Raw genomic sequence first — 14,192 nt, 5'->3', positions numbered from 1 at the left:
TCAGAGTCGAAAAGGAAGAAATCCAGCCCACGCTGGTAGTTTACACGTCTCTCCCCGCAAAGTACAACAGGGAACCTTGGATTTGCTTCTCCTGTGTGCTCCAAGCAGGCGAGCACGTACATTCCTGTGTGCTTATGGACACCCAAATGCACGTGCAGGGGCAGGTTGGACGAAGGGAAGAGCTTGCTCAGAGGTCATCGGGACCATTGTTGAAGAGCTTTTGGAGGGACCTCCATGGCTTGGGGTCACTGGTGTGTTGGCAGCAGGACACGGTGCAGCACAGGGCTCGGACAGGAGGAGGCAGGGGGCAGACGTCAGCCCCCAGCCCAGCGCTCGCACCGGGCGCCGAGCATCTCTCAGGCTTCCCCAGCCTTTTTTTTTTTCCTTTTTTCTTTATACATCATCTGCTGTCGCAATTATTCCTACTTGCAGATGAATGATTTGGTGCCACTTTTGGCGTGGCTCCGGTTTCATCCCTCCCGCAGGAAGCTCCCAGCGAACCCGGCAGCGCTTGCACAAACACGGGCACTCTCCATGAGGTCGTGGCAACAGCGAGTCACCCCCGAGCCGACAGCGCCCGGAGCAGCAACCTGCCAGGAAAGTTTCCTTTCCTCTCCCTGATCCCTTGAACTGGTTACTCATATTTTCTGTGGTTCCTGCAGGCCTCCAGCACGGTCAGCCCCAGCCGTCCCAGCTGCTAATGCAGGCGCTCTATCGGCAGCTAAAAGCATGGAGGCGGTGCTGCCACTAAAACAGCTACTTGGTTGTGCTCACGAGTATAAATAATTGTTTTAAAACTCGTTGAAAAGGCCACAACGTAAGAAACCAGCTTGTTTGCTTCTTCAGATTTATGCAACTATGTGGTTTTTTTTTTTAAAGGGTGCGTCTCCCTAAGCTCTAGGTGTCCTTGGCACAGCTACAGCCACTGCCATGGGCTGCTGCTGGGTGACCCACACCGGGAGCCCGAAACCCTCCCGAAATGTGCCCTTCCAGCAGCCTCTCTGCATTTACACTGAGCGGGCTCCTCCTCAGCAGATGTTCAGGGCTCGGCGCTCAGGCTTGCACGGAAGAACTTCCAAACCAAACCATCTGGAAAAGAAAACAGCGAAGTAGTTGCGAGCGATTTCCCTCCTCCGCCGCGCTGCCCCCCCAGCCTGGCGTCCCTGATCCCAAAGTCACAAGGAAGGATTTGAGAGGACAGGGAAGAGATGGTCCCGGCACGGCTGCAGCTGCTGCTGTGAAACACGGCGGCGAGGCGAGGCGAGGCGATGCGCACCCAGAGCCGGCCGGGTGTCGGCAACTGTTTGGGAGCCAGGAGGGCCCATGGGGCTGGAGCTCCTTCCTCTTTGCTTTTTGTGCCTGCTTCCTCCCACCTTACCGAGGAGCCGTGCCGCTCGGTGTCCCCGCTGGCATGGGGACGAGCGGCGTGGCTCCAGCTCCTCTCCGTGCGAGTGCCGCCCTCTCACTCAGCACAGGAGCAGTAAATCGCGGCAGGAGCAGGCCGGACCTGCTCCTCAGACCATTTGGCATCCGCAAGATCAACAGCATTTACGCTGCCCCTTGGCAGGTTTTAAATCCACGGTGCTTTATGCCAGTGCCTGAACCTCCCCGCTACCCATCACTGAGGGGCTCAGCGCCCCGCCGGTGAGCGCGTGCATCCCCGTTAGCACCTCGAGCCCCACCACCCTGCGTGCTCCTGCCCCAAGTACTCATCACCAAGGCTGGGGACCTCACCTGCACGCTGGGGTAGCCCCGGGTGCTGGGAGCAATCCTGCCTCACGTGCAGCAGGCCAATGCAGAGCTCATCGGTTTGGGGCCCCAGGGGCTGAGAAGAGCTCTTCGGCTGGCTCCTTCCCCACCTTTCTGCCCATTTCCCACCGTGCCTTCTGAACTCTGGCTTCGGGAAAAGCTGGAGCTGACCAGAGAGCTTTGGGCACTTTCCGGATAAAGGATTATTACAATTACTCTTAATAGCAATAACGGTGCATTAGCTTTTGTGAGGCTGTTACGTCTGGTGGGCACATGGGAGCCCATTACCGAGCAGGCTGTGGTCCCGGTGTTACGCTGCTGTTAGATTTTCTGCTTGAGGAAGGAAGATGTTGGGCAAACGCTGAGGCTGGTGATGTGCGTTGCTCTGGGAAGGCAGAGCTGCTGCCTGCAACGGGCACGTTGGTGCCGGAGCTGTGGTGGGAAATACCCGCGTGAATCACGGTGCAGAGCACGTATGTGGGCACGGTTGTTCTTGGTGGGTGCTGGGAACCACCTGCAGGGGGGTGCAGCCCTTTCCTGTACTTTTTTTGGGATCTCTCCAGCCCTCTGGGGGTCTCCCCTTTTCCGTCTTCCTGGAGAGCTCTCTGCACAGCCCAGGAAATTGGGTAATGAAAGCCGAGTCATACATTCCTGCTTTATGTTTCCAAAGAAGCAAGTGTGACTGTCAGGTTTACAAAAGATTGTTTATGTTCAGTGGCGTGAAATGGGGAGCGAGTGTGCGGAGCAGAGCGAGAGAAAGACTGCCCTGCCCGTGCTGACAGCGCCGCATTCATCCTCCACGCTACAGCAGACAAAGCGCTGGTGCTGCCTGACAGGGGCCATAAATCACCGCTGGGAGATGCTGTACCTACAGCTTATACCATTCCAGATGACAAACACACAATAATCCACACAGCACAGCACTTTTTCTCCCCTCTCTCCCTCGGACTCGCTGGTGCTCGAGTGACGACAGGAGGCACAGAGAAACCCGCAAAGCCTGGAGGGCTGCCGCGGGGCCGCAGGGAGGAGCAGGAGAGGTCGAGGGTGCAGAGAGCACAAAGCCGGGGCTCACCTGAGCCAAGAGCTGCTGTCAGGGCCGGCACGAGGGGGGCACCACTTCACAAAGGGCACGGAGGGGACAGGATTGCAGTGCCCAGGGCTCTGCTCAGGCAAGGCACGCAGGGCCCTGCTTTGTGCCACCTGCTGAAACCTCGCTGCTCCATGTGCTGCTGACGCAGCGCCCACGTGCACTTGGAGACGCAGCCTCAGCTGCAGATGCCGGGCTTTTTTTTTTTTTTTTTTTTTTGGAGCCCTGATCTTGACTCGCCCTGTGCGATCCCCCCGTGGCCGACGTTCCCCAAGCGGCACGGCGGGTGCTTCGCTCCGCCTGGCCTCGCTGGCTCCTGCTCGATCCCGAGCTGAACTTGGGGCCAGACCCCGTCGCAGCCCCCAGCCTCGGTAACTCCTGGCCAGAAACACGCCACGGTTCAGCCCGCCAGCATTTTCCCCACCGAAGGCATGCTCAAGCCTCGGCTCTGCCACGTCACCCGGGAGGATTTGCCCGGGCTCCCTTCTGACGCAGAAGTGGAAATGGGATTGAAGGAGGAGGCAGGGAGAGGCAGGGTGCAGATGCACTGCCGCCACCCTGGGCTGCAGTTTGTGAGGGAAGGGAAAGGAAAGAGGTCTATCTGGTTGGACAACCCTTAAATCGATGTATCCTAATTAACAGAAGGTCTAATTCGTCAAAGTGACAGCGACTCTATTTATATCCCCTCCTTCCATGGGGGCTGCTGGGGGTTCAGGGTTGGATGTTTTTTTCCCTTTCCTTTTCTGACAGCTTTATCTTTCCCACACACATTTTTATTTTCCCTTTCTGGGGGAGAATGATTGATAATGAAGCTTTCCTTGGGAACATGGCCATTTAATTGACATTTTCTGCCTCCCCCCAAAAATAGAGGGAGATGTAGGGGGGGGAGCTGGGAAGGAGAGGCTACCTTAGTGTGGGGCAGATCCAATCTGGAGGGGGAGAAACCCCTGAAAAGCGAGTGTGGAGGTACATGCAAAATGCACACAGAATTTGGTCAAATCCTACACGTCAGGGTTGTGCTCCGCAAACACCCCCAGCAGGACGCGTGGTCGTGCAGGGATCTTGGCTTTCGTTTGGAAAAGCAAACCCTGAGAGCTTGACAACCCGGCTGGATGGCACCTTAAATCTTGAAGTGCATAAAAGGAACCCCAACTGTTTTGTTTTGTTTTAATATCTGGAGCCTCGTGGTTCGGGGGCTGGGAGAGCAGGACGCCGAATTGCCGTATAAATACAAGGGCCGTGTCATCCCCGAATTGCTCCGCTGTTCTCAGCGGGCTCACTTGCAGGAAGAGTGAGGTTTGGACATGATATAGGAACACAAAAATAGTAATAATAGTAATGAATCCCCGCTCAGCCACTCCTCCCTGCTGCAAGCACGGGAGCATAAAATCCGAGATGCAAAGCGCAAGCCCCGTCTCGGGGGAAGGGGGAAGCTCCCGCGCGGGGCTGCCGGGGAGGAGCAGCCCAGCCCCAGCCCGAACCGAACCGGGCAGCTCGGCCTCCCAAGCGCAGCCGTGCTCACAGCACACAGCAAACGGGAGCTGAAAGGGCCATAAAATGGAGCTGTCGTCTCCGGGCGGCACCAGGGCATATATCCTGATGTGCCAGGACTACCTGCTCCTCCTGTAGCCTAAACTTCTGATGAACCAACGTGCTTCAGAGCGCATTTATATGCAAAGGCGTATAATATGTCCCCTGTATCTAATTATCTGTCAACCTGAGGCAGTTTGTTTTCCAAATCGGCCTCTCGGCTGTGACTTTATGAGGTCGTAAAGAAAACGGTGCCACTCTCGCGCTGGAGCGCCGGGAGAGCCTGGATCAACAAATTACCATCCTTAATGGTGTCTCCTCGCCACGCGCTCACGCCCTCCGCCAGCCCCGGCGCGGCGAGCCCCGGCACGGCAGGGAGGGAGCCCCAGCAGCACCCAGCAGCACCCGGACCCATGCACCCAGCTGGGCACGGGTCCCCTACGGCGTCCTGGCCACCTGATTGCACTCGGCCGTGCTGCAGTTTTCCAGGGGCCAGCGGTGAGCCCCGGTCCGGCCGCGGCGAATGCAGCACCACGGCGGTGCGAGGCGAGCCGCGGATTCCTCTGCCCACGCTGCTCCTGTGATTAATGATAGAACGGAATTAAAAAGAAGGGGGAAAAAAAGAGCGAGGGAGAGGGGAGGGGAGCGGGTCAACAGCTGAGTGCAAGGCAAGTCGCTAGACAGGGAGTAATTAAGATACTTGGGTAAATATGATTAATAAGCTCAAACTGGCAGGGTGTGCAGTAAACAAGGGCTAACCAGATGGTACCCTTTCCTTCCTGACAATGCTGCAAGCTTTGTAAAAACAGGCAGGAAGGCTCTGGATCCTCCCTGCATGCTCAGGGAGAAGGGAGGACTCGGCACAGGCCAGGGTGGTGAATCACCTGATAGGAATGAGAGCCATTTCCCCTTCATCCCGTCGCCTTCATCCCATTGCTGGCCCAGCTCTTGTGGCTGTGCTGGGGGTCGGTGCCGTGCTGGGGGTCGGTGCCGTGCCGCTGCTGGCCCTGGCACATAGCCCCAGCCCGCTCGGTGCGTGGGCACAGGCTGAGCTCTGTGCTCGTGTAGTGAGTGGCCGGGCACCGTGGCACTGGAGAAAGCCCTCGCCTGGGCTCCTCGCTGCTGGTTTCCAGCCGGAACAGCTCGGTTTGGGTCCTGCCTCGTGTTTGTCCGTGGTGCAAAGCCTCCTGGCTTGGTGCATGCTTGCTTTCATGGCAGTGCTGTCCTTGCGGACTCTTCTGCCTGTAGTTAGCTGCTGCTTTCCCCTCTGCCCTGCTTTGGTTTGTGTCCTGACTTCTTCCAAACTTCTCTCTGAGTTTCTGGCACGTCGCAGCCGCGCGTCCCGCAGCGGTCCAGGCAGGGAGGCGAGGGGCACCGCGGCATCGCGCCCGGCACAGCCTGGCACAACTCGGCACAACTCGGCACAACTCAGCACAGCCCGGCACAGCCCGGCACAGCCCAGCACAACTCGGCACAGCCCGGCACAGCCTGGCACAGCCCGGCACAACTCGGCACAGCCCGGCACAGCTCAGCACAGCCCGGCACAGCCCAGCACAACTCGGCACAGCCCAGCACAACTTGGCACAACTTGGCACAGCCTGGCACAGCCTGGCACAGCCCGGCACAGCCCAGCACAGCCCAGCACAACTCGGCACAACTCGGCACAGCCTGGCACAGCCTGGCACAACTCAGCACAGCCTGGCACAGCCCGGCACAACTCGGCACAGCCCGGCACAACTCGGCACAGCCCGGCACACCTCAGTGCCCACGGGGCCAACCCCACGCTCACTCCCAGCTACTCCCCGCCTGCCGGCAGCCACGAGAGCTGGTCAGGAGCTTCCACACCAAGCCCTTCCCTGTCAGAGGATGCCATTTCACCAAAGGTGAAACATTTGCGGAAATGCACTGATTTTGATGAAATTACATTTGGAAAGAAAAATCAAAGGAGAAAATCATTTCGATAAGGCCAAAGCATTTCAGTTTGACCTTTTAGGAATTAAATGGCATAGGGTTTTTTTCCATTTCAAAACGCATTTTGTTTCAATGTACCATATATATATATCTGTAAGAACTATTGGAACCGGAATTAAATGTTGTGATTATCCCAACACGGGATGATGTATGGGATTGTACAACATTGCAAGAAATTAAGTGCAAATAATCTTCTGCTTTGAAAAGGGGAAGGGAAACCTGAGAAATGAACAAAACCTGTTTCTTGCTCCAGCCCTGCTGCTGGAGTGTGGCTGAATGTCTGCGAGTGTGGCTAAATGTCTGCGAGTGCATAAAATGACATTTGCATGCCCCCCGTGATGCCCGGAGCCAGGCGTTTCCTCACCTAAGCTCATATACATCAGAGCAAAATGTCCTGGACAATATGTTCAGGGTCTCGGAGCTATCAGTTTTCATTTGACTATTTGCTGTCCAGTACTTAGAAAATCAAAAACTTGCCAAGTAGCCGCAGGTACTAACAGCAGGTTAAATCAGCACTTAGCTTTCAGCTTCCTCGGGACAGGGCTGCTCTTTTTTTTTTTTTTTTCCTGGCTGAAAAATTCCCGCAGCCACCCCGGTGGCGGTGGGATCAGTAAACGTTTTGTCTTTACGGGGGGGACAGGCAGGACGCTGGGCACAAGAGGAAATCTCTGAATCACGAAGCTGTCACCCAAGGACGGGTGCCACCAGGAGCTGCTCAGCACCATTTCCCCCACCAGGCACCGTTTTCATCGCGTACGAGTTGTCTCAGAATTGTGGCCAACTTCTCCCAGGCGGGGATGCTGTCCCTTGACTGTGCCCTGGCCCCGGCGTGCCACTTCTGACCCTGCTGTGGGAGATCCCCATGCCCAGAAGCAAATCCCCGGCTGCTGCCTGGCTTTGCAGCGTCCCCAGGGCAGGATCTGTCCCTGTGCGCCGCGTTTCGCACCCCGGTGCCGTGGCTGGCGAGGGGCTGTGGACGCTTCCCATCGTGAAAAATCAAGCGAGGCTTCGCTGGGAGGCTGCGAGGCACCGCGGGGCTGTGGGAACAGCCAGAGGCTCGGGGGAGGTGGGGAAGAGATTAAAGATAAAGAAGAAATTTTGGCTTATTGGCAGGGCACATATTTTTCCAATATAAAAGCAAATGGGGGAACCCTTAAATAAATTGACTCTATAAAAACGTCCTTTTGTATTACCGCTTCACCTTTTCAGGGGGAAAACACCAAGGTTTATTTTCATGGTTCCCGAATAAAAATATCATTGCTGCTTCATAATTTTGCAGAACCAACAAGCAGTCCATCGCTGTTTGAAATACGCCGGCCCCCCTCGGTACCCGCCGCCCGCCCGGCTGCAGGAGCAGCTGCCACGTAATTACAAGTCCTCGTCACAAGCGCGGAGAAACAAGTTGTGGCATTTAGGAAAGGTCTGCAAAAATAGGTGTCAGACCTTAACTAATAGTGATTGTCCTTCCATTCTGCTGTAATTTACATTTAATTCACACATTTCATTTCCATTTAAAATATGATTACAGTGTTTTGAAGCACATCTCACCTGTCCCCTCCTATTAGGGCAGGATGAAAATAACACGAAGCAGCAGGAGCGAGGCTGGCTGCCCCGGGTCTCGGCTGCTGAGCGCGCGGAGCCGCTCCTGGTGCTGGAGAAGGGGACAGGGAGCACTCCTGGGAATGTCACCGGGCAGGGACGGACACACGGACACACGGACACACAGCTCTGCCCCCCTTACTGCAGGGTTTTGAGCCCGGGCAAACAGCAGAAAGCCCAAAGTGTGTTTGAGAGGGCCGGGGCGGAGAGCAGGCTCGCTAGGCTGTGTCTTTCCGTGTTTTTTCAGGAAAAACCCGGCCTTGTCCTCGTGATGTGGTCGGGCGTACAGGTGCGTGGGTTGGGAAGGGAAAGCAGCCTTTGGGCTCTGCCTGCTGGGCTCAGGCCAGGGAAGGACAAACTGAAGCGGGTGTAACCGGGGCCGGGGGTGTCCCGGGGGCTGTCTGGGTTTTACGTGCTGCCGCTGTGTTTGGATGGAGCCGAAATTTGGGCGACGCTTTCCAGTGCTCCCACGGGGGTTTGGTGCTTGCCCCCTGCCCAGAGCCACCTACTGACTCTTACTTGGCAGCAAAGCAGTGAAATCCCAAAAATAAGCGCCAGCTGGGTGGTGCTACACCCAAGTGTGCCAAAAGTGGTGAAACTCCGCTCTGACTTTGGTGGGGCCAGGAAAAGCCCGGTGGCACGCCTGCAGCCCGGCTGCTGCCCTGCAGTCAAGCCTCAGCCCCCCCCCCCCCCACTCGCCTGCACACCCAGACGGGTGCAGAGGTGCTGTGCTGGTGCTTGCTCCCCCAGCAATGAAACAGGTGGGAATTACCGTTCCCTGGGTGTCAAAATCCCTCCGGTGGACCAGAATTTCCTGGTGCCACGTGCTGCACAAGCACGGCACGACGTGCCAGAGACGGGAACGGCCAAAATCGCCCCCAGTGCCGCCGCCTTGCCCTCGGGACTCGCTGACGGGGAGGTCTCGCTCCTGTTGCGGAGGTCTTTCAGAAAGTTTTTTTTAAACACAAAAAGTCTTGCCTAGAAAATAAATCAAGCTCGCCCTCCCCACCATGTCCTCACCCCACGTCTCCCCGGCACTGCACCCGCCCACAGAGCGCCAAAAAGGCACAGACGTGCTGATTAATATCTGCTACGTGTAGGGGAAAACAACAACCCCGTAAACAGTATTATTAACCCATGGGCTGGCCATAAATCAGTGTGAGAAGGTGACCTCAGCAATGCTGGAGTAATCCTGTGTGTCAGGGTAAATTTATGAGGCCAATTTTATTGGCCTGTATGACCCAGGCTCCTTGGAGATGTCTCAGTAACAAATCCAATCCATATCATTTATTAGCTTTGTACAGTGTCAGCTCTAAGCATAGGAGGGATCCCATTAAAACGTATTGCTCCCTCTGCAAAAGATGGGCGCAAATAAGCTGCGGGATAATTGTCGGCTGCACGGAGCCCCCGATTAAGAAATCGCTCGTGGTAGATTTGCTCTCAAATCCATAAAGCTGGCCGGGGCCGGAGCTGCTGGGCTTTGGGTTTGCGCTGCCCATCCCTTGCCCTTCTGCCCATACGAGGCTGGCTGCCGGGAGCACTGGGAGCACTGGGAGCACTGGGAGGAGCAGGCAGGGTGGCTGCAGCAGGAGGTGCAGGGACGTAGCAGCTCTTGGGAACGCGTCTCTGGAGCAAGAGCATCAGGGAGCAGATCTTGAAGCAGGGGCTCCCCGCCGGCAGCTGGAACTCCTCCTGCCGGGCAGGGCAGCGCTGGCAGGGGGGCAGCAGCCCCCTGGGGAGGTTCTGGTGCACCCCAGGGGGTGCAGCGCGCTCAGCACCCCGGGGCCAGGAGCAGCCCTCGCGCCGGCACCTCCCGCGCCTGATCCCTGTTGGCTAACCAGAGCCTGGTGGAGGCAGTTTAAGTCTGTTTGACTGTCCCTGTCATCATAAGGTTTACGGATGGTTAATTTATTCTTTATAGCACAGTCATTGATGGCTGTTAAATCACAAATGAGAGCCAATAAAGGGTGAATTGCAGCTGAAATTACACTGTTTATATGACAGCAGAGTGCTGGCTAAAAGATTCATATGCCGCTGATGAAGTACGTTATAAATTTTAATTACCATAGTTTGTACAAATGACATGTTTGAAATGCTATTGAGTAATGTGACCCTGATAATGAAACTATAAAATAAATCATTAACTTTCTGAATGAGCTTTTTTATTTCCATGCTACATGAAGTAAACTTTCCAATTTATTCCAGTGCAGCCTTCTTCCGAAAAAAGGCGAAGGGAGAAGCGTCACGGACCAGCCCCTGCACTCCGAGGGACGTGGACACACCAGGGAGAAGAGAACCATGTGGAAGGGATGTTGGATGCCAGGGGCTGGCCCGAACCAGCCAAAGCCCCAAACATCTCATGGTTTCGCCCTCCCTGAGACGGGATGGCGCCTGCTCCTGCGGCCGCAGCCAGCTTAGCTGCAGGAGCGCAGAGAGAAGAGCAGGGATTGAGAACCAGCTCTGAGGATCCATAAAAATCTCAAGCACAGAAGAGAGAAAAACTCCCTTAAAGCCAGGGAATAATCAGAGCTCGCTCCTTGGCCGGGCCGTGCAGCGCGAGCGGCCGCAGCTCCCCCGGGAGCTCCCCGGCTCCGCCGGAGCTTTGAGGCAAAGGCAGAGGGGCCGAGCCCGCGGCCGCTCGCAGCAGAAGCGGGGATAATTCCCTGCACGGGGCCGAGAGCTGAGCCTTGGTCCAGCGAGGGATTTCTGGGAGCGCTGAGCACGCAGTTAGCAAAGCAGCAGCTTTCGGTTCAGCTCTACTCGCTCAGGACGGGGAGCACTCCTTAAAGCCTTCTGGAAGGACACCGATATGTTGCTGTATCACCACAGACTGCTTTCTGAGGGATGTGCAGCACGACATAAAAGGGAGCAGGCCAGGGCTGCTTGATCGGCCCTCAGCAGAGAGGTCTCCGGACCCCGGGGGTGCCTCACCCGGACCCAGGCACGGGATCAAAGCCCGCAGGTAGGGGGCTCCTCCGGCACCGTCGCTGGCTTCTTCCTCGTCTCCTCGCTGAGCCTGGGTCCTTTGCGCACCTGAGGCTGAGTGTGAGCCTTTCCTGATCCTCAGCTTTATCACACCGCAAATAAGCAGCATGTCCGTCTCATGGGGCAAACAAGAGGCCGCAATAGGAGTCTTCAAACAAGTAGCAGGGGAGGAGAGGGAAGGGGGACCTTGGACACTTCCGGGCTGTGGGGATGCGGCAGAAGGTTGCCCTGCCGTGTACCATGCAGCAGTTGGATTTTGAGAGACAGGGTAATTTATAACCCATAAAAACATCTGCAGTTCTTTGTGCAGAGGTAGAGATAGGTGTTACTCTTCAAGAAAGCGGCTGCACGCCCTTCGGGTTCCTGCATGTGATGGAAACTCTGACAGGTGCTGATTGCATCGTGCCTGGTGCTGGCTCCCTCCTTCCTGCTCCCTGGGCAGCATCCTCACCACTCCACCATGGGTCACTCCTCACCAGAAACCATCCCATCCCATCCCATCCCATCCCGATCCTCATCCCCATCCCATCCCATCCCATCCTGATCCTTATCCCCATCCCATCCCATCCCGATCCTCATCCCCATCCCATCCCATCCCATCCCATCCTGATCCTTATCCCCATCCCACCCGATCCCATCCCATCCCATCCCATCCCATCCCATCCCATCCCATCCCATCCCATCCCATCCCACCTCTCACTGGGTGACCTCCCTGGGCCTTTTCTCCTCCCTGGAGGCGTTTAGAGTTGGAGGCTTTTAATGCCTGCTTTTTTGTCTTATCAGCCAGACCGAAAATATTTCCAAGCAGACTGCTCATGCCGCACTACTTACCATTAAAAGAAAGGACCACATTATTGCTGTTATAAACCATTGATTAAGGTTTATAATAGCAATAATCCCCTCGAAATTCATTGTTACTGCAGTTAATGACCAGTTTATTAGAGCGTTAACCATCCTTGGCAATGGGCTGAGTCGTTTAATGCTGGTAACGACCAATTTCTCAAGGGTTATTGCTTAAATAACAATCCTTTGTTAGATATATGTTCAACCACCAGATACTGCTCCAGCTGGAACCTTCTCCTGTGAAATAATTGTTAATTATTTCCTCCAAGTTTGGCCACCATGCCTCAAAGTTTTAGATGGAAAGGGTTGCCTGAGATGCAAAGCCTCAGGGATGCTGTGAGCGCAGGGTGCGCAATGCGAGGGGAAGCAGCCAGCAGGGCGCGAGCCATCGCTGCCCAGAGGGATGTGGCTGGGAAAGTTGCAGTTTATGGGGTTTTCCTCTTCCATTACTGTTGGGTTTTACTCTTCCATCGCCGTTGGGTTTTCCTCTTCCATCGCCGTTGGGTTGTCCTCTTCCATCGCCGTTGGGTTGTCCTCTTCCAACACCAATGGGTTTTCGTCTCCCATCGCCGTTGGGTTTTTCTCTTCCATCCCAGCCCAGGCACGTCCACCCCAGCCACCCACAGGTTGTTTGGACACACGGACTCAAGTGGGAAGCAGCAAAACTTGCAGGGAGCCACCGGAGGGGGAGGCTCGTGCAGCTCTCCCTCCCTGCAGCCTTACGTTAATGCGATCTGAACGTTTCGTCGCGTTAACCGTGCGCTATCGTGTCATGTTAGTATCATCCTCCTAACAGCATTCATTTTGCCTGACATGATATGAAAGGTACAGATACGATTAGCCTTTAATTGTGTCATATTAGCAAAAATAAATACCGAGATCGTGCAAGGCTAATACAAAACGATGGCAAATCCCTGCCACGTGAGGAACAGGATCGGACTCCTACTGGCCAGGGAGGGCCCAGAAATTGGCCGCAGCCTCCTCGCAGCCTCCTCACAGCAGCCTCATCACAGCCTCATCACAGCCTCCTCGCCCTCAGCTCGTCATTTCTGTGAGCCCTCAGCGAGGGCAGGAGGCTGTGCTCCCTGATCCCTGACCCTGTTCAGCCACCCCCCCCCCCAAGTGCCTGATCTCCAGCTGGCTTTAACATGCTTTCTGGTGATTTTGCTATGGAAAAAAAAAAAAATGTGTCCCACTACCACCCTCAGGAACTTCTATTTCCATAGCAAATTAGATTTCAAGCTTTCCCGATTCTCTTTAAGAAACACAAAATCTAAATGTGAGGGGTTAGGGGAAGCCTGGACGGTGCTGGGTTTGGTTCTGGTGTTCCGGTCCCTCCTCCTGCTCTGTTATCTCTAAGGCTGTGGGGTCTTTGAGATGTCATTGGACAAAAAAGAAAAAAAAATTTAAAAAATTAAAAAAGGGAAGGGGAAGGAAGGATAACTCCAAAATCTGGGAGAAATCTGCCTAAAGTAAGCTATAAAGCGGAATACGTAAAACCTAAAAACTGGATGTTTTCCCCCTCTCTGGGAAGGATTTACCGTGTACTGCCCCCACCCGGGGCCGGGCAGCTCCGAGGCAGGGCCTCGCTGGGGGGGCACCGGCAGCGTCCGAGCCTCGCCGGCCGCTTGGCCTCCAGTCCCTGCCCCGACTGCTGCGGGACCCGTGCGAGCACCCGTGTTATTTCAGAGGTAATGCGAGCAGAGTGAGCGTGTCGCAGGATAATGGTCTCCTGCTGCTCGCCTGTTCTTGGCATTTATCAAAAAATGACACTAGAGGGAATACGCTGAAGGGAACCGAGGTGTCGATTCGATGACTGCTATTTCGTGACGAAAGTTAACAGAAATAAAAGTGAATCGGTCACAAAACAGCTTATTTCTGGCGGTGCCCGGCCCAGGAGGGGCTCCCTGCGAGGGGCAGGACGAAGCTGCTCGGTGCAGGCGCCCACCCAGCGGGGCTGGCATCGCACAAACCGGGGGGACACCTCCCCAGGACCCCAAAACACCACGGTCTGGTGCCCACGGTGGGGTTGGGGATGGAGCTGAGACCCCGTGCCAGGCTTGGCCACGCTCACACAGCCCCAGGAGCCTGGGGAACAAGCCCAGTCTCCGGAGATCCCCCCCCCCAAAAAAAAATACCATCAGTGGGGAGATGTGTCCAGCACCCGGTGCTTGTGATGAGGCTCTGGGGGGAGCAGGGAAAAGGGCAAAGGCTTTTTAAGCTTTTTTTCCACTTTAGGCTAAAAATGGCCAGTTGTGGGTAAGGTTAACCGTGCAGCTATGTAGAGCAAGGAAATCCAGGTGGGATCTGGCTTTCCACACCAGCCCATCAAAGGCACCCTGAAGCTTTATCAAGATGAACAAATTAATGGGCTAATTGCTGCTGGGGCCAAGTTCTGGGGCGCTTCCAGCGGCCGGTCTGGTTTTGT

General features: G+C 55.6%; 1 protein-coding gene across 1 annotated transcript in view; it reads left to right on the top strand.

Annotated features, from left to right (window-relative positions):
* KCNU1 (potassium calcium-activated channel subfamily U member 1) overlaps positions 1-14,192 on the top strand; it is a 196,132-nt gene that overhangs the window by 166,677 nt on the left and 15,263 nt on the right. The window contains exon 31 of the mRNA XM_066983415.1: positions 10,142-10,898. The gene's annotated coding sequence lies outside the window, so the exon portion shown is untranslated. The remainder of the gene's footprint in view (positions 1-10,141; positions 10,899-14,192) is intronic.

This window comes from Anser cygnoides, chromosome 26 (genome assembly GCF_040182565.1).
Source record: "Anser cygnoides isolate HZ-2024a breed goose chromosome 26, Taihu_goose_T2T_genome, whole genome shotgun sequence".
In the NCBI taxonomy this organism is placed as follows: domain Eukaryota; kingdom Metazoa; phylum Chordata; class Aves; order Anseriformes; family Anatidae; genus Anser; species Anser cygnoides.
This window is presented reverse-complemented; position numbering and strand designations above follow the sequence as displayed.